This window comes from Balaenoptera ricei, chromosome 11 (genome assembly GCF_028023285.1).
Source record: "Balaenoptera ricei isolate mBalRic1 chromosome 11, mBalRic1.hap2, whole genome shotgun sequence".
NCBI lineage: Eukaryota > Metazoa > Chordata > Mammalia > Artiodactyla > Balaenopteridae > Balaenoptera > Balaenoptera ricei.
In genome coordinates this window covers 23,804,846-23,831,785 of record NC_082649.1, presented here as the reverse complement: position 1 = coordinate 23,831,785, position 26,940 = coordinate 23,804,846, and the positions used below count along the sequence as shown (strand labels likewise).

Sequence of the window (26,940 nt, the reverse complement as noted above, 5' to 3'; positions counted from 1 at the left end):
ATAATTACCTTAAACGTGAATGGATTAAATGCTCCAACCAAAAGACACAGGCTTGGTGAATGGATACAAAAACAAGACCCATATATATGCTGTCTACAAGAGACCCACTTTAGACCTAGGGACACATACAGACTGAAAGTGAGGGGATGGAAAAAGATATTCCATGCAAATGGAAATCAAAAGAAAGCTGGAGTAGCTATACTCATATCAGATAAAATAGACTTTAAAATAAAGAATGTTACAAGAGACAAGGAAGGACACTACATAATGATCAAGGGATCAATCCAAGAAGAAGATATAACAATTATAAATATATATGCACCCAACATAGGAGCACCTCAATACATAAGGCAACTGCTAACAGCTATAAAAGAGGAAATCGACAGTAAAACAATAATAGTGGGGGACTTTAACACCTCACTTACACCAATGGACAGATCATCCAAAATGAAAATAAATAAGGAAACAGAAGCTTTAAATGACACAATAGACCAGACAGATTTAATTGATATTTATAGGACATTCCATCCAAAAACAGCAGATTACACGTTCTTCTCAAGTGCGCACGGAACATTCTCCAGGATAGATCACATCTTGGGTCACAAATCAAGCCTCAGTAAATTTAAGAAAATTGAAATCATATCAAGCATCTTTGCTGACCACAACGCTATGAGATTAGAAATGAATTACAGGGAAAAAAACGTAAAAAACACAAACACATGGAGGCTAAACAATACGTTACTAAATAACCAAGAGATCACTGAAGAAATCAAAGAGGAAATCAAAAAAGACCTAGAGACAAATGACAATGAAAACACGACGACCCAAAACCTATGGGATACAGCAAAAGCAGTTCTAAGAGGGAAGTTTATAGCTATACAAGCCTACCTAAAGAAACAAGAAAAATCTCAAGTAAACAGTCTAACCTTACACCTAAAGAAACTAGAGAAAGAAGAACAAACAAAACCCAAAATTAGCAGAAGGAAAGAAATCATAAGGATCAGAGCAGAAATAAATGAAATAGAAACAAAGAAAACAATAGCAAAGATCAATAAAACTAAAAGCTGGTTCTTTGAGAAGATAAACAAAATTGATAAGCCATTAGCCAGACTCATCAAGAAAAAGAGGGAGAGGACTCAAATCAATAAAATCAGAAATGAAAAAGGAGAAGTTACAACAGACACCGCAGAAATACAAAGCATCCTAAGAGACCACTACAAACAACTCTATGCCAATAAAATGGACAACCTGGAAGAAATGGACAAATTCTTAGAAAGGTATAAACTTCCAAGACTGAACCAGGAAGAAACAGAAAATATGAACAGACCAATCACAAGTAATGAAATTGAAACTGTAATTAAAAATCTTCCAACAAACAAAAGTCCAGGACCAGATGGCTTCACAGGTGAATTCTATCAAACGTTTAGAGAAGAGCTAACACCTATCCTTCTCAAACTCTTCCAAAAAATTGCAGAGCAAGGAACACTCCTAAACTCATTCTATGAGGCCACCATCACCCTGATACCAAAACCAGACAAAGATACTACAAAAAAGGAAAATTACAGACCAATATCACTGATGAATATAGATGCAAAAATCCTCAACAAAATACTAGCAAACAGAATCCAACAACACATTAAAAGGATCATACACCACGATCAAGTGGGATTTATCCCAGGGATGCAAGGATTCTTCAATATACGCAAATCAATCAATGTGATACACCATATTAACAAACTGAAGAATAAAAACCGTATGATCATCTCAATAGATGCAGAAAAAGCTTTTGACAAAATTCAACACCCATTTATGATAAAAACTCTCCAGAAAGTGGGCATAGAGGGAACCTACCTCAACATAATAAAGGCCATATACGACAAAGCCACAGCAAACGTCGTTCTCAATGGTGAAAAACTGAAAGCATTTCCTCTAAGATCAAGAACGAGACAATGATGTCCACTCTCACCACTAATATTCAACATAGTTTTGGAAGTCCTAGCCATGGCAATCAGAGAAGAAAAAGAAATAAAAGGAATACAAATTGGAAAAGAAGAAGTAAAACTGTCACTGTTTGCAGTTGACATGATACTATACATAGAGAATCCTAAAACTGCCACCAGAAAACTGCTAGAGCTAATTAATGAATTTGGTAAAGTTGCAGGATACAAAATTAATGCACAGAAATCTCTTGCATTCCTATACACTAATGATGAAAAATCTGAAAGAGAAATTATGGAAACACTCCCATTTACCATTGCAACAAAAAGAATAAAATACCTAGGAATAAACCTACCTAGGGAGACAAAAGACCTGTATGCAGAAAACTATAAGACACTGATGAAAGAAATTAAAGATGACACCAACAAATGGAGAGATATACCATGTTCTTGGATTGGAAGAATCAACATTGTGAAAATGACTATACTACCCAAAGTAATCTACAGATTCAATGCAATCCCTATCAAATTACCAATGGCAATTTTTACGGAACTAGAACAAATCATCTTAAAATTTGTATGGAGACACAAGAGACCCCGAATAGCCAAAGCAGTCTTGAGGGGAAAAAATGGAGCTGGAGGAATCAGACTCCCTGACTTCAGACTATACTACAAAGCTACAGTAATCAAGACAATATGGTACTGGCACAAAAACAGAAACATAGATCAATGGAACAAGATAGAAAGCCCAGAGATAAACCCACGCACCTATGGTCTACTAATCTATGACAAAGGAGGCAAAGATATACAATGGAGAAAAGACAGTCTCTTCAATAAGTGGTGCTGGGAAAACTGGACAGCTACATGTAAAAGAATGAAATTAGAATACTCCCTAACACCCTACACAAAAATAAACTCAAAATGGATTAGAGACCTAAATGTAAGACTGGACACTATAAAACTCTTAGAGGAAAACATAGGAAGAACACTCTTTGACATCAATCACAGCAAGATCTTTTTTGATCCACCTCCTAGAGTAATGGAAATAAAAACAAAAATAAACAAATGGGACCTAATGAAACTTCAAAGCTTTTGCACAGCAAAGGAAACAGTAAACAAGATGAAAAGACAACCCTCGGAATGGGAGAAAATATTTGCAAACGAATCAACGGACAAAGGATTAATCTCCAAAATATATAAACAGCTCATTCAGCTCAATATTAAGGAAACAAACACCCCAATCCAAAAATGGGCAGAAGACCTAAATAGACATTTCTCCAAAGAAGACATACAGACGGCCACGAAGCACATGAAAAGATGCTCAACATCACTAATTATTAGAGAAATGCAAATCAAAACTACAATGAGGTATCACCTCACACCAGTTAGAATGGGCATCATCAGAAAATCTACAAACAACAAATGCTGGAGAGGGTGTGGAGGAAAGGGAACCCTCTTGCACTGTTGGTGGGAATGTAAATTGATACAGCCACTATGGAGAACAATATGGAGGTTCCTTAAAAAACTAAAACTAGAATTACCATATGACCCAGCAATCCCACTACTGGGCATATACCCAGAGAAAACCGTAATTCAAAAAGACACATGCACCCGAATGTTCATTGCAGCACTATTTACAATAGCCAGGTCATATAAGCAACCTAAATGCCCATCGACAGACGAATGGATAAAGAAGTTGTGGTACATATATACAATGGAATATTACTCAGCCATAAAAAGGAACGAAATTCAGTCATTTGTTGAGACGTGGATGGATCTAGAGACTGTCATACAGAGTGAAGTAAGTCAGAAAGAGAAAAACAAATATCGTATATTAACGCATGTATGTGGAACCTAGAAAAATGGTACAGATGAACCGGGTTGCAGGGCAGAAGTTGAGGCACAGATGTAGAGAACAAACGTATGGACACCAAGGGGGGAAAACTGCTGTGGGGTGGGGATGGTGGTGTGCTGAATTGGGCGATTAGGATTGACATGTATAAAGTGATGTGTATAAAATTGATGACTGATTTAAAAAAAAAGAATTATATGAAGGCAAAGTGGAATTAGAGGTAAAGGTCCCAGTAATAAGGCTATTTTTTATGTGCTTCTAATTCTAAATCATATACATACTAGGAAACCAGAACTGGCAGATGGATGGATAACTTATCATGCCCGCTGGATCACAGGGGCAGCAAAGACCACCCCTCTTGGAGATCTTCCACCGTGAACTTCACAGCTCTTCAGCCATGGGTGGAGCTAAGCTGAGTACAAACAGCAGACGCTTAGTGCCTGCCTAGGACCCAGAACCACCCTGTGTGTGTGGGGTGGGGGGGGCGATCAGAGGTCGGGGTGGGAGGGGGCTGATAATGTTTTAATCAAAGGAGGTTCACACAAGTGCTAAATTCTGCCACTATGCTCCTGAAACAGACCACTGTGTCCCCTTTAGGGTGCCAAAAGTGATATTTTTGATAATTTAAGCATCATGCTATAAACTATACTGCCATCTATGACACATCCATGGGTGTGGGACATCTCATGTGTCTCTCACCTAGACTCCAGGGAACCCACTGGCAAGGGCTTCATAATGACCTGCCCCCTGACCCGAGGGCAATAGTGATACAGACAACGTGGCCCATGTCATCCTCTGCACTGCCTGAGTCCTTCCATTCATGAAATAAATAGTCTGCCACCACCACACAACCACGTGACCATCAGCTGAGGCTTGAAGTTCACATCATGTCTCTGGAAAATAGCCTTCAAACTTCACCTGTCCACTTGCCACTGCCCACAACCAGGGGCCAAATGCAGTGTATTAGCCACCTTCTGGAGGCTTTCCTCCAGCCTCAGCAGGGCTCCCACCTGGAGTGAGGCTTGTGCTTCATGAAAACCCTGGTCTGAGGAGTAGGGGTTGGAGGTGGGAGGTGGAGGAAGAAACTTTTCTGCAGAGATCTATCCTCCCCATCATGGAATCAGCCTTTTAATTTATTGAACTGACGTCATAACATGAGTTCCAAAACATTCTACATACAGAGTGAAATTTTTCAAATTGTGAAAGAATCTCTCACTTCATAAAAGAATCACATGAGGGACTTCCCTGGTGGCGCAGTGGTTAAGAACACGGGTTCGAGCCCTGGTCCAGGAAGATCCCACGTGCCACGGAGCAACTAAGCCCGTGCACCACAACTACTGAGCCTGGGCTCTAGAGCCCATGAGCCACAACTACTGAAGCCCATGTGCCTAGAGGCCATCCTCCGCAACAAAGAGAAGCCACCACAATGAGAACCCTGCGCACTGCAACGAAGAGTAGCCCCAGCTCGCCGCAACTAGAGAAAGCCTGTGCACAGCAACGAAGACCCTACACAGCCAAAGATAAATAAATTAATAAATTAATTTTAAAAAGAAAAGAATCACCTGATCCCATTAAGTAGCATCTTCTCTTAATGTTTCCATAGTGTGTGTGTTCACATCAATAGACACTTAACAGGGACTTCCCTGGTGGTGCAGTGGTTAAGACTCCACGCTCCCAATGCAGGGGGCCCGGGGTTCAGTCCCTGGTCAGGGAACTAGATTCCCACATGCATGTGGCAACTAAGAGTTCGCATGCCACAACTAAGGAGCCGGCGAGCTGCAACTAAGGCGCCTGCTTACCACAAGTGAGGAGCCAGTGAGCCACAACTGAGGAGCCCACCTGCTGCAACTAAGACCCAGCGTAACCAAATGGATAAATAAATAAATATTTTTTAAAAATAGAGCCTTGGGCTTCCCTGGTGGCGCAGTGGTTAAGAATCCGCCTGCCAATGCAGGGGACATGGGTTCGAGCCCTGCTCTGGGAAGATCCCACATGCCGCGGAGCAACTGAGCCCGTGTGCCGCATCTACTGAGCCTGAGCTCTAGAGCCTGCGAGCCACAACTACTGAAGCCCGCATGCCTAGAGCCCATGCTCCGCAACAAGAGAAGCCACCGCAGTGAGAAGCCCGCGCACCACAACGAAGAATAGCCCCCACTCACCGCAACTAGAGAAAGCCCATGCGCAGCAATGAAGACACAACACAGCCAAAAATAAATAAAATAAATTTAAAAAAAGATTTGAGCATTTCACGATACATAAATTATATCTCCATTTAAAAAAAGAAAAAAAAATTAGAGACTTAACAGAGGGAGGGCCTGAAAATTTCTGTCTTCCAAACAACGGAACAATTAGAAAGTAAGCAAATGAAAATGGAAATCTGAAATTCTAATAGTTTAAAATTTTTTTAAAAAGTTATGTAGCTGGTTTTCCTGGACAGGAAGCTAAAATTCTGGGCTGGTATTCAACTCTGGATGACCTTCAAACCAAGCAGGAGCCTCAGCTGGGTGTCTCTGGGCTGCACAGCTGGAAGGGGATGTGCAGTGGGGAAGGCCCAGGACAGGGTGAGAGGCAGGCAAGGGGCCGGGTCTTGCTGTTTGTTCACTGGGGTGTTCTTCACGAGATCCTTTCCTCACCTGGAGCAAGAATACATCTCCTTAAGGTGCCATTTGGGAGTTGAGGAGACTTTTTACCTTCACAGAAAACCCCGAGGAAGGTTGGTTCTGAAGGTTTTCAAGGCCGAATATAAACAGTACCAAGTCTCTGGGTGTGCACTAGTTACCCCTTGCCAGACACCTGCAGCCCAGGACTTGGGGCTATCTCTGTTCTAAGTGACAGATGATATTTTGATATGGTTTTCGCATCATCAAGATACAGGCAAATTCCTTTCTTTATTTTTTTTTAAATCCCTTTCTCAATCTTAAAATTCCTAAGATGGACCTCCTCACCCTATTTAGTTCTGGATCTTTCTTCCCTGTTTGTGTATAGAAAGCTCCCTGGGAGTAAGAATTGGAAGTGGGTTGTCTTTACCCACATCTAACATGTACTTACCTTTGCTCCAAACTCCTCGCTATTGAGCCATTGAATTTCTGAGTGGATGAAGAGATCGATGAGGAATTAGTGCTAATATTAACATTATTGGACTAAAATATGCATCCCATTCTGTGATGAGAATTGCTAAGTGTTCTGTGGGAGTCTGAGGACGAGTAGAGTTGATCCCTGAGTATTAGACTGTCCCTTTTGGTGGCATCTGGATGTGATTTGGCACTTGTGGGGTATGGAGTCTGAGGTAAGGGGTGCCCAAGAGTCTGCTGTGGGTTTTTGAAGCTGAGGAGGTGGGAGGAGGAGACATGAGAGCGGTTATGACAAGAGGGAACTGAGAAAAGTAAGAACATTCAGTGCTTGTTTTGTGCTTCTAACATTTTTGACCCTGGGGAATTTTAAAGGACTTTTTCTAATATTTATCTTAGATGGAGGAGTCATAAATATCCCAGGCACTATGTAGGGGTTGGAAATAAACGGTAAATGAGACGAAGTTCCAGCCTTCAAGGAGCTTTCTAAGTTTGTTTTTTAGCCCCACAAGGACACGGCGGAAATCCCAAGAGAGGCACTTTAACTGAGGGCCCAGGGAACACCCAATGCCCAGATGTGTAGACAGAGACACAACTCTCAGCAAAAGCAGAAATCCTTTAGAACGCTGCTGATTGTGAGGAATAAGTCAAAATGGCAAACCTGCAGGATAACATCCTGGCTCATTTCTTTTTTTATTTTAGCCTCGCCACACTGCTTGGGGAATCTCAGTTCCCCGACCAGGGATTGAACCTGGGCCATAGCAGTGAAAGCACTGAATCCTAACCACTAGAACACCAGGGAACTCCCATTGGCTCATTTCTTATACAAAGGAAAACACGGAGGGTTTGCTGAAGAAAGGAGGAGAAAGCAGCATAATGGGAACCATGTTGCAAAAATGTAAATTGCTCCCTGGTGATTGCTAAGATCTTGATGACCTGATAAAATTGTGTATAAGGCAGAGCAAACACACCCTTGTGATAAAGCCAGAAATTTCATCCACAGTGAAGGATGCTACCAGAGGCAGGGTCAGGGTGGGTTGGGGAGGATCAAGATTGGTGTCTGGAAAATTAGTTGGGAGGCTGTTGAAACTGTTTCAGTGAGCAGTGTTGAACGTTTGAATGAAGACAGCCACCAAGGGGCAGGTAGGGACAGACGGGACACAGATTTCAAGGCAGGAAGGACTGATGTAAGGGGAAAGTGAGGAAGATGACTGTGATCTTTCCTCACATACCATGTTACCTTGCCATGGGATGAAGACCCCACTTCAGTTCAACGCTTTCACTTTATAGCAAAAGGAAGACATTAAAACCCAGGAAATGGAAACCCTCATCTATGGCTGAACTGAAAGTTGGGGGAGGAGCCCAAGTAGAAGCCAAGTCTCCCTTCCCTGGTCCCACCCCTTCCACAGGTGCTTGTTAGAGCCAGCCAGGCCCTTTCCACACACCTAGGCCTGGGCCACACCCCCTCCAGTGAATCAGAATCCCATGACTGTGACCATGAGCTATTCCAGGGCAGTGCACAAGCTTCTCTTCCTGCCATGACCATGATAGCACATCCTGTCTAGACCACACTTTTTCTCTGTTTCATAACTGCATTACATAATTGCAGTACATTACGTATTCCTACTGATAATTGGAAAGGCGCTGAGTGTTGGATGGAGAACTATGTGCAAACAAAATCCTTCTTCATAGGCCCATTAGCGGTAATAAACTAGAACTAATTCGCAAACATTTCATTGAAACTGCAGGAGAGGGATGCCTTTGGAGGCTGCTCTCCAGTAAAGAAGGGTTAATGGACAATCATTGTTCAGTCAGCAGTTACCAATCTAAGTTTTGTAAAATTGATCATCTCTTTATGAGTTTATTTTAGTAAAAATAAAGAATATTTTTTAACATAAAACACAAATCTTAAAATTAAAAAAAAATTGTGGTAAAATGCACATAGTATGAAATTTACCATTTTTACCATTTTTAAGGGTACAGTTCAGTAGTGTTAAGTACATTCACGTTGTTGTGCAACCATCACCACCATCCATCTCCAGAACTCTTTTCATCTTGCATGACAAGCTCTGTACCCATGAAACAACAACTCCCCATTCCCACTTCCACTAGCCCCCGGTAACCACCATCCTACTTTCTGTCTCTACAAATTTGACTATTTTTCTTTTCTAATTTTATTTTTTTATTTTTATTTATTTTTTTGGCTGTGCCATGCAACGTGTAAGATCTTAGTTCCCTGACCAGGGATCAAACCCGTGACCCCTGCAGTGGAAGCACGGAGTCTTAACCACTGGACCGCCAGGGAAGTCCCTTGACTTTCTTTCTTTCTTCCTTCCTTTCTTTTTGGCTCTGTTGGGTCTTCGTTGCTGTGCGTGGGCTTTCTCTAGTTGTGGCGAGCAGGGGCTACTCTTCATTGCAGTGCACAGGCTTCCCATTGTGTTGGCTTCTCTTGTTGCGGAGCTCGGGCTCTAGGCACACGGGCTCAGTAGTTGTGGTTCGCGGGCTCTAGAGCACAGGCTCAGTAGTTGTGGCGCATGGGCCTAGCTGCTCTGCAGCATGTAAGATGTTCTCGGACCACGGCTCAAACACGTGTCCCCTGCACTGGCAGGCGGATTCTTAACCACTGCACCACCTGGGAAGCCCTTGACTACTTCTTATAAGTGGAATCTTACCTTTTTGTGGCAGCTTGTTTCACTGAACATAATATACTCAAGGTTCATCCATGTTGTAGCATGCATTAGAATTTCCTTTCCTTTTAAGTTGAATAATATTTCATTTTATGTACAGACCACATTCTGATTACTCATTCATTCACTGATGGACTCTTGGGTTGCTTTCATCTTTTCGCTATTGTGAATAATGCTGCTATGAACATGGGTGTATAAATATCTCTCTGAGACTCTGCTTTCAATTATTTTGGGTATATCCCCAAAAGTGGAATTGCTGGATCATATAGTAATTCTGTTTTTAATTTCTTAAGGAACCACTACACTGTTTTCCATAGTGGCTCCACTATTTTACATTCCCACCAAAAGTGCACAAGGGTTCTAATTGCTTCATATCTTTGCCAACACTTGTTATTTTCTGTTTTGATAGTAGCTATCCTAATGGTGAGGTGGCATAAAACCTTTTTAGGACATAGGTTTACTAAAGGTTTTGATCTCTCCTACCCCTGACTTTGCATAAAGTCCTAAATTCCTTAATCACAATGTTTTCATCCAAGGAGATTTTTTGGAACATAACCCCCATGGTTAGAGAAGGAATACTCTATTGTCATCTTAAAGTCTTTACCAATTAGAAAGGTAAAATTTGAATTGTTTTAATTTTCTTTCATTATTAGTGAAGTTGAACTTTTCACTAAATTGTTATTTATGGTTTCTCTGTTGTGAATTGTTTGTGTCTGAATTTCTTACATGCTACAAAATAAAAAAGAAATAGCTATTGACTGCTTTCTATGTGTCAACTACTGTTCTAAGAGCTTTACGTGTAGTTACTCGGTTAATCCTGACCCACCATGAGGCAGGTGCAATTATTATTTTATAGAAGAAACAGAAGCATGGAGAGGTCAATGAACTTGCCCAAGGTCCTACCCAAGGAGTCTGGATTCAGAGCCTGTGTCCTTATGTACAAAATGGCCAATATTTTCTTAATTTATTTGTTTGCTTTTAATTTTTTTCCATTAACTATAAAAATGAAAACAAAACTGTGGTTAAATTTATCAGTCTACTCCTTTCTTTTATTGGACCATTTTATTCTTTTAGCCAGCTTAGAACATCCTCTTCTTTTCAGATAATAGAAAATATTTGGATTTTTGTTACATTAGATGTTTCACATATATGTATTTTCCCAAATAATCATTTCTCCCAAACTATTTATTGAATTATATTTTTCTTCCATTGTTTAGTGATGGCACCTTTCTGCTGGTTTTTATTTCCTAATTGCTGTTTTCTTTTAATGAACACTATATGTTCAGTCATCTCTTGGAGGATACTGAAGTCTCTTTCTGGTTGTTCTGTTCTTTTCACTTCATCCGGCATGAATCTGTCTCTGGAGTGTTGGTGTTGCTAGCTGCTTTCTTCAGTGTTAATTTTTGTGTATTTTGGAATTTTAGTTTCCAGGTTCATTTCCAGGTTTTCTCTCTCTCATGTCTGGTTCCCTAGACCAGCAGAAGATGGGCTTCCAAGACTGCCCTCCGTTCCTCCAATACCTCCTTCTTCAACCCAACCCCTCCCTCTCCACAAATAGCCCTTCCCTTTACCTTCTCTCAAAGTTTTTCACCTCCCCATGTCTGGTCTGCGCTGGCCTGACCCCTCTTACCCCAGGATTGACAGATCCCTGGCCTCCTCTTATATTTTTGAAGTTATGACAGTGGCCTGTCCAGTCTCTTAACCAGTTTTGCTGCAGGGAATGGAAAGTTTGGAAACCATGGTGTTGGATGGGGGAGGAAGAAAGCTCTGGGGGAGGTACCATAAGTGTTTTCCTTTGGTTGTCACTGAGTGTAAAAAAAAACAAAAAGCAAAAAAACAGACACTTGCAGCACAGTAAGGGTTAACCTCCAGCCCTGGGCCCCAGTGGATCCCTGTAGCAGCAGGGTGAGGAGGGGTGGTGCTGCCATAGGTAAGGCCGGCTGTCCGGCTGTCAGCATCTATTTGCCTGAAGGTTGACAGGCTTCATGCACAGAACTCACCCAGGCAGAAGCAGCAGCCAAGTACAATGAACTTGACCCAATAATAACAAAGTCTTGAACATTAAATTTTAAGTGCCTTTTTTTGCTCTGTGAGTGTGTGTGAGTGTGTGTGTGAGTGTGTGTGTGTGTGTGTGTTTGGTTTTTGGTCTTGCATCAGGCTGTAAACTCCTTGGTTGCAGAGACCACATTTATCTTGTTCGCCATGTGACTAGCATGGAAGAGGAACTCAGGAAATATCTGTTGACTAAAAGAGTAAGTGGATGTTGTTTGCCACCATCCCTAGTCCAGTCCTGCCTCCATCCCAGTCAGGAAGAAGGCTGAATGTCAATCCGGAAGCTGTGGTCCTACAAGCTCTGCAAGACCCTGGGGCCTACAGGCATTGCTTGGATGCCCCACTAATGAAGTGGATCACAAAAGACAGGAAAGGCATCTGACCACTGGGCATAGACACCCCCCACACCCTGCAGATTTGGTGTCTCGAGGGTTCCAGTTCAGTGGGTGTGATGCTTAGAAGGAGATGGAGACAGTTACAATATACCTGGATGGCTAGATTTATGAGCACATGTGAGACTTCCCTCAGATCCCCAGAAATACTTCGGCAGAGAAGGGGACTTTGTAGGGGTTGGGAAGAGACGCTAATATTTGGGTTATTACCTTAAGATGACCCCATTTGCATATCCTTGCAGGCTAGTGAGACCCAGAGAAACTCAGGTTACATTTTTGAACTCAACCTTGAAATACTACTTGCACCACAGACTAATTACTACCACTGGGGTGAGAGCCCCTTGTTCTGTTGGGGATAGTGGCAGTGACAGTGGCTCTGGTGGAGTCACTGCAGGTGACCTTGGGTAAGGTAGACTGGAAGTTCAAACAGAAGGAGAATAGAATGCAGTTTCACTAGAGCTTCTGGGCATGTTAGTTCCTCTGTGATGCCCTGGAAAATATGAGGTAAGTGGGTGAGGTTGGTATTTGGAAAGCAAACAGACAAGACAAATGAGTTCTTATTCAAGAGAAATGAGCTTTTAAAGAGTCTGAATCTCTTCCTCAATAAGAGGAGAATCATGAGGGAAGGGACCAGAGCACCTTTACAGTGCCAAGCCTGGGAATGTCCCCATAAAGGTGGGACCATAGATGGGAGTAGGAACGGGGTAGCTATTCAGCCTCTTGAGGAAATCTGAGACAGGCATTTCTTTCCCATCAAGCCCAGGGAAAGAGGCTTCATAGTATCCTTCAGAGAGTTTAATGTGTGTTCCCTGCAGTGTGGAGGACTGGGTGAGCTGGTGGCTGGCTCATTCTGAAAATGAAAAGAACAAATTGGCTAGCTGCCCTGATGGTGGAACAAGAGAGGCTGCTGGGCTGAGAGGCTGCCAGCCTTCCCAGATACCACCACTGGATTTATGACGTTTCCTGTGGACCAGATGTGGGGCCTGACGCAGGGTGATGTTAGATCCTGTCCAAAAGTGTCACCTGGAGGGATTGGTGAGCCTGATAGAGTCCTGCCAGACTTGTAGAGGCTGGAGAAAGAAATATAGTTGACTAGCCTAAGCAGGGCATTTGACCACATCCAACAATCAGGGAGTGAGAAATCTTAGCGAAGGGAAGGAGTTGTCTCCAAAAGTATCCACAAAAGTGCCTAATGAAAGGAAGGATCACCTATGCCTAAAAACCCAGGGATGACTTATGCCATCTCACAGGAGTTCTAGCCAAATAAATCCTCTCCTGGCACCTTTCGGCCTCTCCCTCTCACCACTCCAACCCTGTTGGGGTCCAAGGTCCAAGGAGAGTTAGCAAGATGATGGAGGAAAGACAGAAGCACGCATAAAGGATGACCTGTATAGTAAGTATACAGGAGCAGCTGCTGGGGGAAAAAAACTCTATGTTAAAAAGAGACAAAAGTTAAAGTATTTCTCATGGAATAGTTCCAGCATAAGGACTCCTGGGCTGGATATGGTAATTCCACCATGTTGGGGACCCTGGGTCCTTCTGTCTTGCTGTTTTGCCCTTCCCTGGAATGCTGCTCTCACCTGAAAGGTTGAAATGACCCATCACCACATCCTCTGGGTCCTTATTCCAGCCAGCAGGAAGAGGGAAAGGGGAAGTGGAGCACCATGCCGGCCATCCAGAGCATTATCAAAAAGTTCCTCACTCACTTCACTCAGACCCTTTTGCCCAGAAGTTAGTCACATGGTCACACATAGCTTCAAGGGATGCTGGGAAATGTAGTCTTTATTCAGGATGGCTACAAGTCCACCAAAAATTTGGGAGTTTTATTAGTAAGGAAGAAGAGGTGAATGAATATTGGGGGACAATAGCAGTTTCTGCCACAAAGCACGGAATGGGAAATGAGAGATCACTGCACACTTCAATTCCCAGTGAAGGCAGCTGGTCTGTATATGGCACAAAGAAAGGGAAGAAGCCTTGAGTTTAAATAAAGTTTGAAGTTTTACCATTACATGAAACCAGACCATTTAATTACTAAACTTTTGGGGAAATTAGACCAGGTGACCTTTGATTACATACAATGACCAGAAAGGTCATGGAACCTGTTTTAAATGTCCATCAAGGAGCAGAAGGAGAATGGGTCCCACAAAATGGGTTTAAAGGGACAAAGAGAAATGAAAATAAAATTGCTTCCTGATCTCACCTTCTATTAGTTAGAGTAGGCTAGGCTGTGGTAATTAAAACACACACACACACACACACACACACACACACAAAGTTTCAGGGCTTCACATAATACAAATTTATTTCTTATATAACAGTGCTGAGAAGGTTTGCATTCCAAGAGCAGCTCTCCTCCTCATGGTCTATCAGGAACTTGGATTGACAGTGGCTCTGCCAATTTCAGTTAATGGCTTCCAAGGTCACCTTTGGTGTCAAGCTGCCAATCGTCCAGAAGAAGTGGGAAGAGAAAGGAGGAGGAACGTGGGAGGTTTTTAATAGATCAGGCCTGGAGTTTGGTATGTACACTTCTGCTCACATTCCACTGGAGGTAACTTGGTCTCTGTTGGAGATACCTTGGTCATGTGACCAAACCTGTTTGGAAGGGTGTCTGGGAAATGTAGTATGTGTACCCCAAGAAGAGAGGCGTTTGGCGTGTAGCTGGTGGTCTCCACCATTATGCCCCATGATTTTTCTTACTCAGTGTATAGTTGTACCAATGTAATGGTTATAACGAGTCACCAAAAATCCAGAGCCTTTGGACCAAAGATGATTTCTCGTAGTCTTGTGCCAGGTCTAGAGAATTAACCATTTAATATGTTGGCTGGAACTTTCCTCTAATACACTGAAGGAGTAACAGAGTCATGAAAGGAGAAAGAGAAGGAGGCTGGTACAAAGCTTATAGGTCCTGCATCAGCAATATCCCTGGCATCCGTGCAGACTGGGCTCTGGGGCAGGATGCTTGGGGTGGCACCTACATAGGGTTTAGAATTGTGGAGAGCTCCAGAACCATGCCAGTAAGTTTCATAGCAAATGTTAGAATGCAAAGGAGAATATCCATGTGTAGGTGTTAGAGATCTCCCTCAGGGGGTCACATGAAAAGACGGCAGTTCTGGCTCACACCCTCAAGTCAGGAGCAGTGGACAGGAGGAGTCCACCCATCTCCCATGATTAGTGACACCAAGGAAGAGAGAACAAAAAGAGGAGGCCTAGAACATTTGCAAGAATGATCAGGAACTTGGGCCAGGGGTGTAGTGCTCAGTAAGGCTGAGGACCCACAGAGCAGCATCCAGGCAGCGGCTTTAAAGTCTGCCACTTACTGCGTAGCACAGGGAACTCTATTCAGTGCTCTGTGGTGACCTAAACGAGAAGGAAATCCAAAAAGAGGGGATATATGTATACATATAGCTGATTCACTTTGCTGTACAGTAGAAACTAACACAATATTGTAAAGCAACTATATCCCAATAAAAAGAAAAATAAGTAAAAATCTATGTCATGGAAGAAAAAAAAGTCTGCCATGACTAATGGGGCATCAGCCCCACTAGGGGAGCACTGGACCCACTGTCTAATTACTGTTGTGGTCAGGCTTTTCCTGGCAAAGTGAAACAATGCCATGAACAACTCCCAGTGACAGAGAAAATAATGATCTGCTGAGAGATACGGAAATAGCAGGCGGCCATTAGTAGGAGCCACCAGGATCATTTTAGGATCAAGCATCATGGCCATCACCAAATACTAGGGGCATGGGAAATTGTGACCCAATGATATGGGTTTTATGAAACAGCCCCCCACCCCAAGTGCCCAGAACTCTTCAGAATCTTCCCCTGGCGACTCTAAGGGAGCCACAGCCCAGCAGCAGGAGTGTGAGTGGGGTTCACCCTGCCTCTGTAGCTCCAGACCAGCTTTCCCACCTCATGAATGATGCTCCGATGGCCTGTAGATATAGTGGCACAAGCCACAGACTGTTCAGAGCAACCATCTCCCATATTCCATTTTGTTCCCAACCTGCTCCTCTTCCTGGTTGGTCCTGACTGCGCTCCTTCTACTATCCTAGACTTGCCTGGGAACTCGGGCCCCCTGGCTTGGCACTCAGCTCTCTCCCAGGCCTTATCTGGGGCCCATCCTTCCAGCCTTTCCAACTTCCATTGTCTAGGGTAAGATACCCCTTCTAGTCAGCCCCTGAGGACTGGATCAAGTCTAGACTGGTACTTCAACCATCCTCCAAAGGTGGAGGATGCAGTACTAGTCTTCTGCATTTCTCAGGGTAGCCTCAAGCCCCTCAGGCATGAGGAAAAAGCTCAAGGCAGGTAGGATTGGGCAACCCATGCCAACCCTGGGCAACCCCAATGTTTCCCAGTGGGAGAAATGACGGACTTGAGATGGGACTCCAAAGCGTGAAGGGGCAAGACTCTAGTAATGGAAACACCTGGCCTTGTCCATGGGGTGTGCTTCCTCTGAAGCAGCCTGTTAGGTAAGTAGGTAGAAACCAGCAAGAGCAACCTTCCCTCTACCCACGTGCATTGAGCCACCACTCGGACCAATTTGTCATACAAGAATTGGTCAATCCTTCCTGAAATTTCAGTTGTCCAGGTTGGAGTCCCGAGCTGACAGGCAAAATTCTAGATCATAGTGACTGGCTGGCATCTTCTCCTGCCTGATGGCTAAATTCCACTAGACACCCAACGCAATTCTTGGTGGCATTTGGGTACCAGATAATTCCCATGCCCATTTTGGGTTTTTTTTTAGCTTCTATATTTAGATACCAAACCAGAAACAAACACACCGTGTTCTCACCTTCACCTGAGCATGACAAGGTCCAGGTACACAAAAAGTGTCCTGTTGCTTTAAGAATCTGGAAGCTTTATCAGACTGCTTGAAGAACACCTGGGAAAGCCTTGGAGGCAAGGACTATATCTCCAGAGTAGTCTTTTGAGCCAGCAGGGCTCTCATTTCCACCCTTGACTCAACCAACTGGCTGCTTAGGACTCTATAACCAAAGAGCAGTTTATGAACCCAAAGAGTGCATAATTTCCTTAATTTGTGGGCTCATAGATGTCAGCTCTCAGACTCCTGTCTCTTCTTATTGTGAGTTACACTTGTGATCCGGACCTGGAGCATCTCTGAAACGGCATTTACTTTCCACTACTCTGCCCTTTGGCTATTCTTTTTTTTTTTTAATATGTATATATTATTTATTTATTTATTATTTATTTTTGGCTGCATTGGGTCTTCGTTGCTGCGCGGGCTTTCTCTAGTAGTGGCGAGCGGGGGCTACTCTTCGTTGCGGTGCACGGGCTTCTCTTGTTGTGGAGCACAGGCTCTAGGCACTCGGGCTCCAGTAGTTGTGGCTCGCGGGCTCTAGAGCACAGGCTCAGTAGTTGTGGCGCACGGGCTTAGTTGCTCCGCGGCATGTGGGATCTTCCCGGACCAGGGCTCAAACCCGTATCCCCTGCAGTGGCAGTCAGATTCTTAACCACTGGACTACCAGGGAAGTCCCTATTCTTTTCTTTTCTTTTTTTTTTTTTGGCTGCGCCGGGTCTTAGTTGCCGCATGCGGGATCTTCGTTGCGGCATGCGGGATCTAGTTCCCTGACCAGGGATAGAACCTGGGTCCCCAGCATTGGGAGCGCGGAGTCTTAACCACTGGACCACCAGGGAAATCCCTTGGCTATTCTTTTTTAAAAATATATTTATGAAGGTATAATTGACAAAAAATAAACTGCACAGATTTAAAGGGTGGACTTCAGTCCGTTTTGTCAAATGTATACACCCGTGAAACCATCATCACAATCCCACAAATTTTCTCTTGTTCTACGTAATTCCCTTTCTCCTCCCCCTCCCCACCCCCATTCCTAAACAACCACTGTTCTACTTACTGTCGCTATAGATTAATAAGCATTTTCTAGACTTTGATGTAAATGAAATCATAAGAAGGTACTTTGGGGGTAGATGGGATGTGACTTCTTTCACTCTGGCTGTCCACTTTTAAGAGACACCATTCTGATGAAAGACAGTTCATCTCAGAGAATCCTGCCAAGAGCTCAAGCCACTTGCCTGTGCAGTGACTAGGTGTTATGAATTCTGGTTAGGCTATATAATTTCTCTACAAGGATACCAATTCTACTTTCTGCTTAATGGATCTCTCTTAACCAACAAGAATAATTTGCACTCTTAAGTTTTTGCCAGAATACATAACCTTGAACATCACTCCCTCCCTCCCAATTCTTATCAGAAACTCAGTTAAGTGAAACAAAGTCCATGTAGGATTCCTCGAAGAGTATGTAGTTCCTCCAGTTCTGTAGATTGTGTAATTACATTCACTGCCCTGTGAATTTGGATTGCATTGCTTTAAACCTTTATAGAATCTCTTATAGGAACTTCCCTGGCGGTGCAGGGGACACGGGTTTGATCCCTGGTCTGGGAAGATCCCACATGCCGCGGAGCAACTAAGCCCCTGTGCCACAACTACTGAGCCTGCGCTCTAGAGCCCGCGAGCCACAACTACTGAAGCCCACGAGCCTAGAGCCCATGCTCGGTAACAAGAGAAGCCCCCACAATGAGAAGCCCCAGCACTACAACCAAGAGTAGCCCCCACTCGCCGCAACTAGAGAAAGCCCGCATGCAGCCAAAAATAAATAAATAAATTTATTTATTTTTTTAAAAAAAGAATCTCTTATAATGAATTGCGCTTCAGCATTATGCTGTCAGCTTGCAGGGATTCAATATGAGTTGGGTATAATGTTGAAGAATTTATAAATGAGATGGTACAATGTTTGGAATTTGTTTTAAAAGATCCCCAGGGGGGAAAATGTGGTATGGGTAGATTAAATGAGTATGACCAAATTTTGTCAGTTGTTGAAGCTTTGCGACAGATACAAGAAGACTCACTATGCTCTTCTCATTACTTTTGTGTAGGTTTGAAAATTATCATTGTAAGCAGAGTTGTTTTTTTTTTAACACAGCTCATCTCAAGACTTAATGAAGCTCAGGTTCTTTATGTCTTGGCACAGAAGGAATTCAGCGAGAGGCAAAGTGATAGGTAAGTAGATTTATTAATATTTTTTGTAAAGCATCTGCAGGAAAATGGGGCTCGAGAGGATGGTCATGTCCCAGGTCTTGGGCAAGTTCCTGGGAAGGGCTGCTAAGTGAGGGTCCTTGGCTTCGGGCAGGAAAGAATTCAAGAACAGAGCCATAGTAAAGTGAAAGCAGAGGTACACATTCCATAGACCGAATGCGGTCTGACTCAGAAGGTGCGCATGGCCCGGAAATATGGGGTGCTTAGTTTTTATGGGCTGGGTAATTTCATTGGCTAATGAGTGGGAGGATTATTCCAACTATTTGGAGAAGGGGCGGGATTTCCAGGAATTGGGCCACTTTTTGGCCTTTTATGGTCGGCCTTGGAACTGTCATGGCACCTCTGGGTGTGTCATTTTGTTGCCAAAAGTGGGGTCCGGCTGGGCTGCTTGCCTCTCTAAAGCCAATACTAGAGGGGCAATGTTGGTGAAAAGGAAAGTTTGCTTTATTTCAGAGGCTGACAACGAGGGCGGGGGGTTGAGGGGGAGACTCCTGCCCAAAGGCCAACCCCCTCCCCCATCAGTGGGCAAGAGCTTTTTTTTTTTTTAAGCTTTACTTTTTTGGTAACTTTTCTCTTTTTTTCTTGTTGGTTAGGTAATGGTCTATCTTAAGAAACTTTTCAACAAACCAGCTTTTGGATTTTGTTAATATTCTCTATTATATAAGTTGTTGTTCTCTATTTCATCTTAGTGTTTCATTCTTTCTTGCTTCTTTGAGTTTGTTCTGTTGGTCTAAGTATTGTTTTAGCCATGTCCAATTTCAACCTGTTGTGTTTTCATTATCAGTCAGTTTTCAGTATCTTTTTTTTTTTCTTTTCATTTATTTATTTGGTCGTGCTGGGTCTTAGTTGCGGCATGTGAACTCTTAGTTGCAGCATGCATGTGGGATCTAGTTCCCTGACCAGGGATCAAACCCAGGCCCCCTGCATTGGGAGCTCAGAGTCTTAACTCCTGCACCGCCAGGGAAGTCCCGGCAAGAGCTTTTATAGGCGGAAGGAGGGGGCTACATGCAGAAACAGCACAGTCAGCTCTGACAGTCATCTTGAAATTGGTCATGCAGTGGCCTAATCAGCGTCATCTTGATTTGTTTTAAATACAGTTAGCCTTCAGTTCCAGGGTGGGTTTGTTCCCATTTCTTTGAGGCCAGTTCTCGGAATTGTGGCCACTTATGTCATGGCTAGAGTCTGGTCATTATGTAGTTAAATTCTTCTACCTGGTGGGGTTTTCAGTATCTACAAGACAGCTCAAAGAATATGGCTCAGAATATTACCTATAGCCCTTGAGGAGGAACTAAAAGTCCTTGACTTCGCTTATTGACTAAATTATTATTATTTTGTCCTGTTTGACTACTTTCCTTTGCTTCTGCATTTTCCTCACTTCTCTGATTAAACTTATTCTTTGGCTAAAGTTTTTCTACAGACAAAAGGCAGACTGAGGACATGGGGTAGGAGTGGGTGTGGGGGAAGGGCCATAGGGTTCTACTCCATTTAGCATCCTAGTGTATTACAGTGAGCCTATAATGAGGCTCAAGGTCTACTGGAAGTTGAATCTTGCTGCCATCTTGGGCCTAATAGGTTCTAACCAATTTTTGTCATATCTTCAATGGCTATGTCATTCTTTTAAAGGTTGTGCTCTGTCCTCTTCCCTCCTGTCTCAACTACAGTATACTTTCAATGAGAAACTAAGGGTAATTTTAAGGCTTAAATAAAATATTTATTTTAATCCAATGCCTAGCACCAAGTAATCACTTAGTAAACAACAGTCATTTATTTTATGATGATTTTATCAGAATTGATTTGTGTGTATTAGTAGCCTGACCTACTTGGAATTTGGAGGTTTCCTTTGATATTGGACAAAGAACAAAGGGGGAAAAATGTCTTCTTTTTGAGAGGTTAGTTATAGGAGGTATTCTGGGAGCTGACTGGATATATAGAATTTCTGGAAGAAATTTTAAGGTTTCCAGAGTCTCAATCCAGAAGATGAAATTTTAGTATGAGATATTTTAACCAAGAGTGCAAAGATAGCTTAATATTTTAAAATATATACAAATTTGTCACACCTGTAAGCCAAAGGAGATAAACCACATGATCATCTAGATTACTGATAGTTAATAAAATTGAACAATTAATCCTATAAGTATATAAAAAAAGAATTCTTAGAACCTAAGAATAGAAAGATACTTCCTTATCATGCTAAAGAATCAACAAACAACATAACACATACTGAAGCATTCCTATGATTAGGCAAATTTCTCACTATGGCCAATATCATTAACTATTATTTACATTTCCTAGACAATCATACATTGGAAAGGAGGAAAAGATCAAAGTATTCTTACTTGCAGACTTGATTATCTTCCTAAAAAATCAAAGAGTATCAACTGTAAAACTATTAAGGGCAGATATGTGGACAATTGCAAAATAATATATAAAAGCAATAGATTTTCTATTTATCAGCAACAGCCTGTTGGAATATATAATTAGAAAATTCTCATTCCCAATATTGATATATAAAATACTTAAGAAACATACTCAAAAGAAACACATCCATTCACATCCCTGGAAAGAAGATTACAAATGTTTTTGAAGGACCATAAACATTAATGCAAATACCCCTAGTTCTTGATTGTGAATCCTCATTATTGTAAATATACCAATTTCCCCAAGTTATCTTTGAATATAAGGTAATTACACTAATAATAGGATTTTTAATGTAATAAATTTTCAAGAGATTTTTTGGGGAAAAAACAAAAAAGAATGAAAGGGTATCAGACCTACTAGATGTTAAAATATAATGGAAAGACCCAATAATTAAAATCAAGTGTTGCTGGTACTAAAACAGCTTAATCAATGAAACAGAACGTAAAGCCCAGAAAGAGACCTAAGTTGTATATAAGAATTTGGTATATAAAAATCGATAAACGGAAACCTCAATTAAAATAGTCAGGAGGCCAGAAGGGGGAGCTCTCACACCCTATGACAATAGCAAAGCCCAACAGGAAAAAGAGAGACTTCCTCTTCTTCCTGGCAAGAGCTCAGCCAATGAGAGGTTGTCACAACTCAACCAATGACAAGCCACTATACTTTGAACTCTCAATTCCTCCAGTGGACTGTTTACTATAGCCCTCCCAACTTCCTTTTCCCCTTTTTAAAAGAGGTTTTTAAAAGAGGTTTTCCTCTCCTTCCTGCGCAGGGACTTGCTCTCCGCTTGCTGTGGTTACTGGCTCTGAATTGCAATTTTTTGCTGATCCAGAGTAAACTTACTTTTGCTGGAGAAGTACCTGGCAGTCTGTTTGTTTTAGGTCAACAGGTATACGGTAAAATATGCATTTCAAACTAGAGGGAAAAGAAAGCTTTATTACATTACATAAATGGTATATTGGTTCTAACCATATGAAATACATTAATGATTAGGATTGTCTCTCTCTACTCAAAATCAATTCCATATGAATATAAATGTGGAATATGTTTAATGTGGAATTGTACAGGGGAGGAAGCCAACTTTACTGTATGCTTCCTGGGTTAATCTTTAGTCTTGTTCCATTCCTAAGAGAAAGCAAAGGATAAGTAAATTGTGACAAATCTTTCGTTTTTGCATCTTGACATAGTCCTCAACTTCTCTCATCTTTTGTAATACTAATTCCTTTACAATGTCTGAGCCTTTATTACATCCAGTTTCAATTCCTACAATAACTGGATGCTTGGATCCTATGCTTCCATGATAAGACACTGCACTTGGCTGATTTCTTTTCATAATGCACTTGCTAAATACTTAAGCTCTTGTGATAGACTTCTCAAGATATGTCAGGATTTCTCATCTCTATTTTATAATACAGTCATATCTCAGTAGCTGCAGGGGATTGGTTCCAGGACCCACAAGGAGTACCAAAATTTGGTGATGCTCAAATCCCATAGTCAGCTCTCTGTATTTGCCAGTTCCACATCCGCAAATTCAACCAACCTCTGGCGGTAAACATAGCACACGATCCGCAGTTGGCTGAATCTGTGGATGCAGAACTCGAAGATATGGAGGGCCAACTATATTATATGTCTCTATTGTACAATAAAGAATTTGACTGCCCTTTGTCCCTGGGTCCTGGAAAAGACCCCAATTCCTGGGCATTTCTTGAGTAATAGGAGTATCTTTATTATTCATGAGTCCCTTGGATCACACCTGAGTTCATGCTAATGAGATGACTTCGGATCAGAAAAATCAACCATGTGATTAAAGGATTGGGGCTTTGAGCCATGCCAACCTCCAGGGATGGAAGGGGACCTGGATATTGAATTCAATCATGTGGCCAATGATTCAATCAATCATGCCTACAGAAGAAAACCCTGGACACTGAAGTTTGGTGGAGCTTCCTGGTTGGTGAGCACAAGGATGTGTGGGGAAGGTGATGCCCCCTGATTCCACAGGGAGAGCACATGGCAGCTCTGTGTTTAGGAACCTCCCAGGCTTTGCCCTATGTGTCTTTTCATTTGGCTGGTCCTCCTGATTTGTATCCTTTACTGTAATTGCAAGTATGACATTTTCCTGAGTTCTGTGAGTTGTTCTAGCAAATTATCAAACCTGAGGGGGTGTCATTGGAACTCCCCAGATTTGTAGCCATTTGGAGCAAGTGGCCTGGGGACCCCCAAACTTGTGACTGGCATCTGAAGTGAGGGTTGTCTTGTTGGGGACTGTGCCCTTAACCTGGGAGTCTAATGCTAACTCCAGGTGCCTAGTGTCAGAATTGTGCTGCAGTATTCCAGTCATTTGTGTTATTTCCTTGTCAGGGCCTTGCTGGGATGCCCCCATCTGTGTGATCTCATAAAGACAAAGGGAAGGCTGATTTACCCAAAGAAACAAACTCCAATGCTTTTTGTTACACATTCCTACATTTTTACAATTTCTTGCTTATCAATTCTCTGATTTTTGTTTCTCTGATTTTACTAGATTATCTAGATTTTGGCAAATGCTAACAGTATAATTGCATAAGTTTAACCTGTATGCCTTCAGGATACATTTCCTACTGCTTCCATTTTTTCTGGAACTTCCTCCATTGTGTGTGTATGAGTGTGTGTGTGATATTCATTAACCTGAGTTTTCATCAGAAGTTTGCCATCTTGATGTTTCCTTTACCATGAACAAAACAATGAATGGATTCTGCATAACAAATAAGCAAGTGACTATTGTACAATACAGATCCTTGCTACAGGCTCAAATATACATTGCTTAAATGCTCTGAATTGGAGAGAACATTCTACTTTCCCATTTTTATTTTGTGCTGGGAAAAACTGCTCCTCCCCTAGGCTGTATTGAACTGAGCTACAAATGCCTAGTGCTACCCACCTACCAACAGATTTTCGTTGCTCTGGGGATTCTTGTTATCACTGGGACATCCTGTCTCTTTCACTCACTGCAGTACTTCTCAGCAATCGTCACAGCCTGAGATAGTTCCTTTCTCAGTAGGGCTTCCTTTCTCGCCTCACAGATGTCCTTCAGTTGATTCTCACCGTGGCTTTAGTTGACTGCTGGCTTCTTGCCACCCACCAGCCAGGGCAGTGCAATGATGCAATTATCAGCCACATTTCCAGTTTTATTTTAGCTTGTTCAGGAGCAAAGCGATCATAACCTCCAGCTCTTAGTGGGGGGTTTTAACTTCCTTATTTAATTTTATGGAAATGTTCATGAAAAGGAGCCAGATCTGATCTATGTCCTCCTGATCAGAATTGAAGGCCACCCACCCTCTGCTACTGTATAATTATCTGCATTACATGAAAAAGGAAAGAATCTGTTTACATCCTGGAATCTTACTTCGAGGGGGTTCCTCTGATGGAAACTTGCTGAGTAATTCTGCTCCCCCAGGATGGCAGAGGATGGTGCTGACACCAGGTACCCTTGTCATTGGCATATGGCTTCATAGCAACTCCATCCCTCCTGCATTTCTTCTATTTGCCTGGTGTACAGTGTGGCCTCAGACATCCTGTTCCCTCCCAGACCCTCCAACTCATCCTATAGATATTGAATATCAGACCAAAATGAAAACGTTGTCTTTAATCTAAGTTTTCAAAATAGTCATTAATTCCGAGATAGAAAAAGTTTATCTAAGTGGACTCTAGGTCTGATGCATCAGCAAGAGAGGCTGACCCAGGCATTCTCACCTGAGTCCTCTGATGGGGTTTTTACACCCTGGCTATTACCCTTTGTGTTAATTTTGTATGTCAACTTGACTGGATTAAGAGATGCCCAGATAGCTGCTACATTTCTGGGTGGGTCTGGGAGGGCGTTTCTAGGAGATATTAGCATTTGAATCAGTAGACTCAGTAAAGCAAATTGCCCTCCCCAATATGGGTAGGCATTATCCAATCTACTGAGGGCCTGAATAGAATGAAAAGAAGGAGGAGGGGCAAATTCATTCTCTGTTTGAGCTGCGACGTCCATCTTCTCCTGCCCTTAGACATCTGCACTCCTGGTTCTTGGGCCTCCAGACTCAGACCAAATTACATCACCAGCTTTCCTGGTTCTCCAGCTGCAGACAGCAAATCATCGGACTTCTCAGCCTCCATAATTGTGCCATATATATATATACCAATACAGAATATAGAGAGAGAATATATATATTTCTGTTTCTCTGGAACAGAGAATCCTGACTACTACACTCCTGAATCAGGTCATGTTATCTTAATGCCCACCACACACCCACACCCCTGCGCAATCATCAGAAACTCCTGTCACTCTGGAGGAAAAGATGGAAATTCAGACTTATTAATCTGCTATAAAAGGCTCCTTGAATATATATATGGCATCTCATCTCCAACGTGAAAACCGCTCCTCCATTCCAGACAGGTGAGCCTTCTGCTGCTCACCACCTCCCGGCCTCCAGATCCTCCTGCTCCAGCCGCTTCGGGCTCACCCCCACCCCCAGCCACGCATAAACTGCTGTGGGCAATCAGTTCGGCCTTGTATTTTAACGCTAATTGATTAGAGTTCTTTATATCGTACATAAGACAACTTTTTTTTTTTTTTTTTAACTTTTGGGTTTATTTATTTATTTATGGTTGTGTTGAGTCTTCGTTTCTGTGCGAGGGCTTTCTCTAGTTGCGGCAAGTGGGGGCCACTCTTCATCGCCGTGCGCGGGCCTCTCACCATCGCGGCCTCTCTTGTTGCAGGGCACAGGCTCCAGACGCGCAGGCTCAGTAATTGTGGCTCACGGGCCTAGTTGCTCCGCGGCATGTGGGATCCTCCCAGACCAGGGCTCGAACCCGTGTTCCTGAATTGGCAGGCAGATTCTCAACCACTGCGCCACCAGGGAAGCCCCAACTTACTTTTTTTTTTTTTTTTTTTTTTACAATAAGGAATTCATTTAAATGAACAAATCTTATGACCAGTCGGAGGAGTAGGCAAAACAAGAGAGGAAGCAGCCTGTCTACTGCCAATGCCTTGGCTGAAAGGTACCCCAGCATAATAGGGGGTCATTTGTATCCTAAACAATACAACAGAGAGACTACTGGAGCCGGGTGGAGTTTACCAAAGACATGGCTGTGGTGGAGGCCTTTCTTTTCCTTTTAATATTTCAACTTCTATTCAAGAAGGCTTGGACTTTCTGTGGACAAAATATTTTAATTTTGTTTTATTAAATATTAAATAAATGCAAATATTTATACAAATATCTCATAAAAGATATTTAAGCTTAGAAAGTAATGATACAAAGAGTGATAAAATAACATTTTTTTTTTTAACCTGAGGTCAATTCCGTCTAAAACAATTCAAGCCACCTGTAGCTATTGATTTTACTGCAATAACCAACAGAGACCATGGTTACTCAACCTACCACCCCTGGCAGAAATCTTTCATAACTGTGATGATAGTGAAGGAAATATAAAAACGGCCAACCT

At 42.4% G+C, this 26,940-nt stretch overlaps 1 long non-coding RNA gene across 1 annotated transcript in view; it reads left to right on the top strand.

The window, feature by feature from the left end:
- Positions 1-19,028, top strand: part of LOC132374532 (uncharacterized) — a 47,233-nt gene extending 28,205 nt beyond the window's left edge. Inside the window, exon 3 of the long non-coding RNA XR_009505684.1 lies at positions 18,950-19,028. This is a non-coding gene — a long non-coding RNA (uncharacterized LOC132374532). The remainder of the gene's footprint in view (positions 1-18,949) is intronic.
- The last annotated feature ends 7,912 nt before the right edge of the window (positions 19,029-26,940 follow it).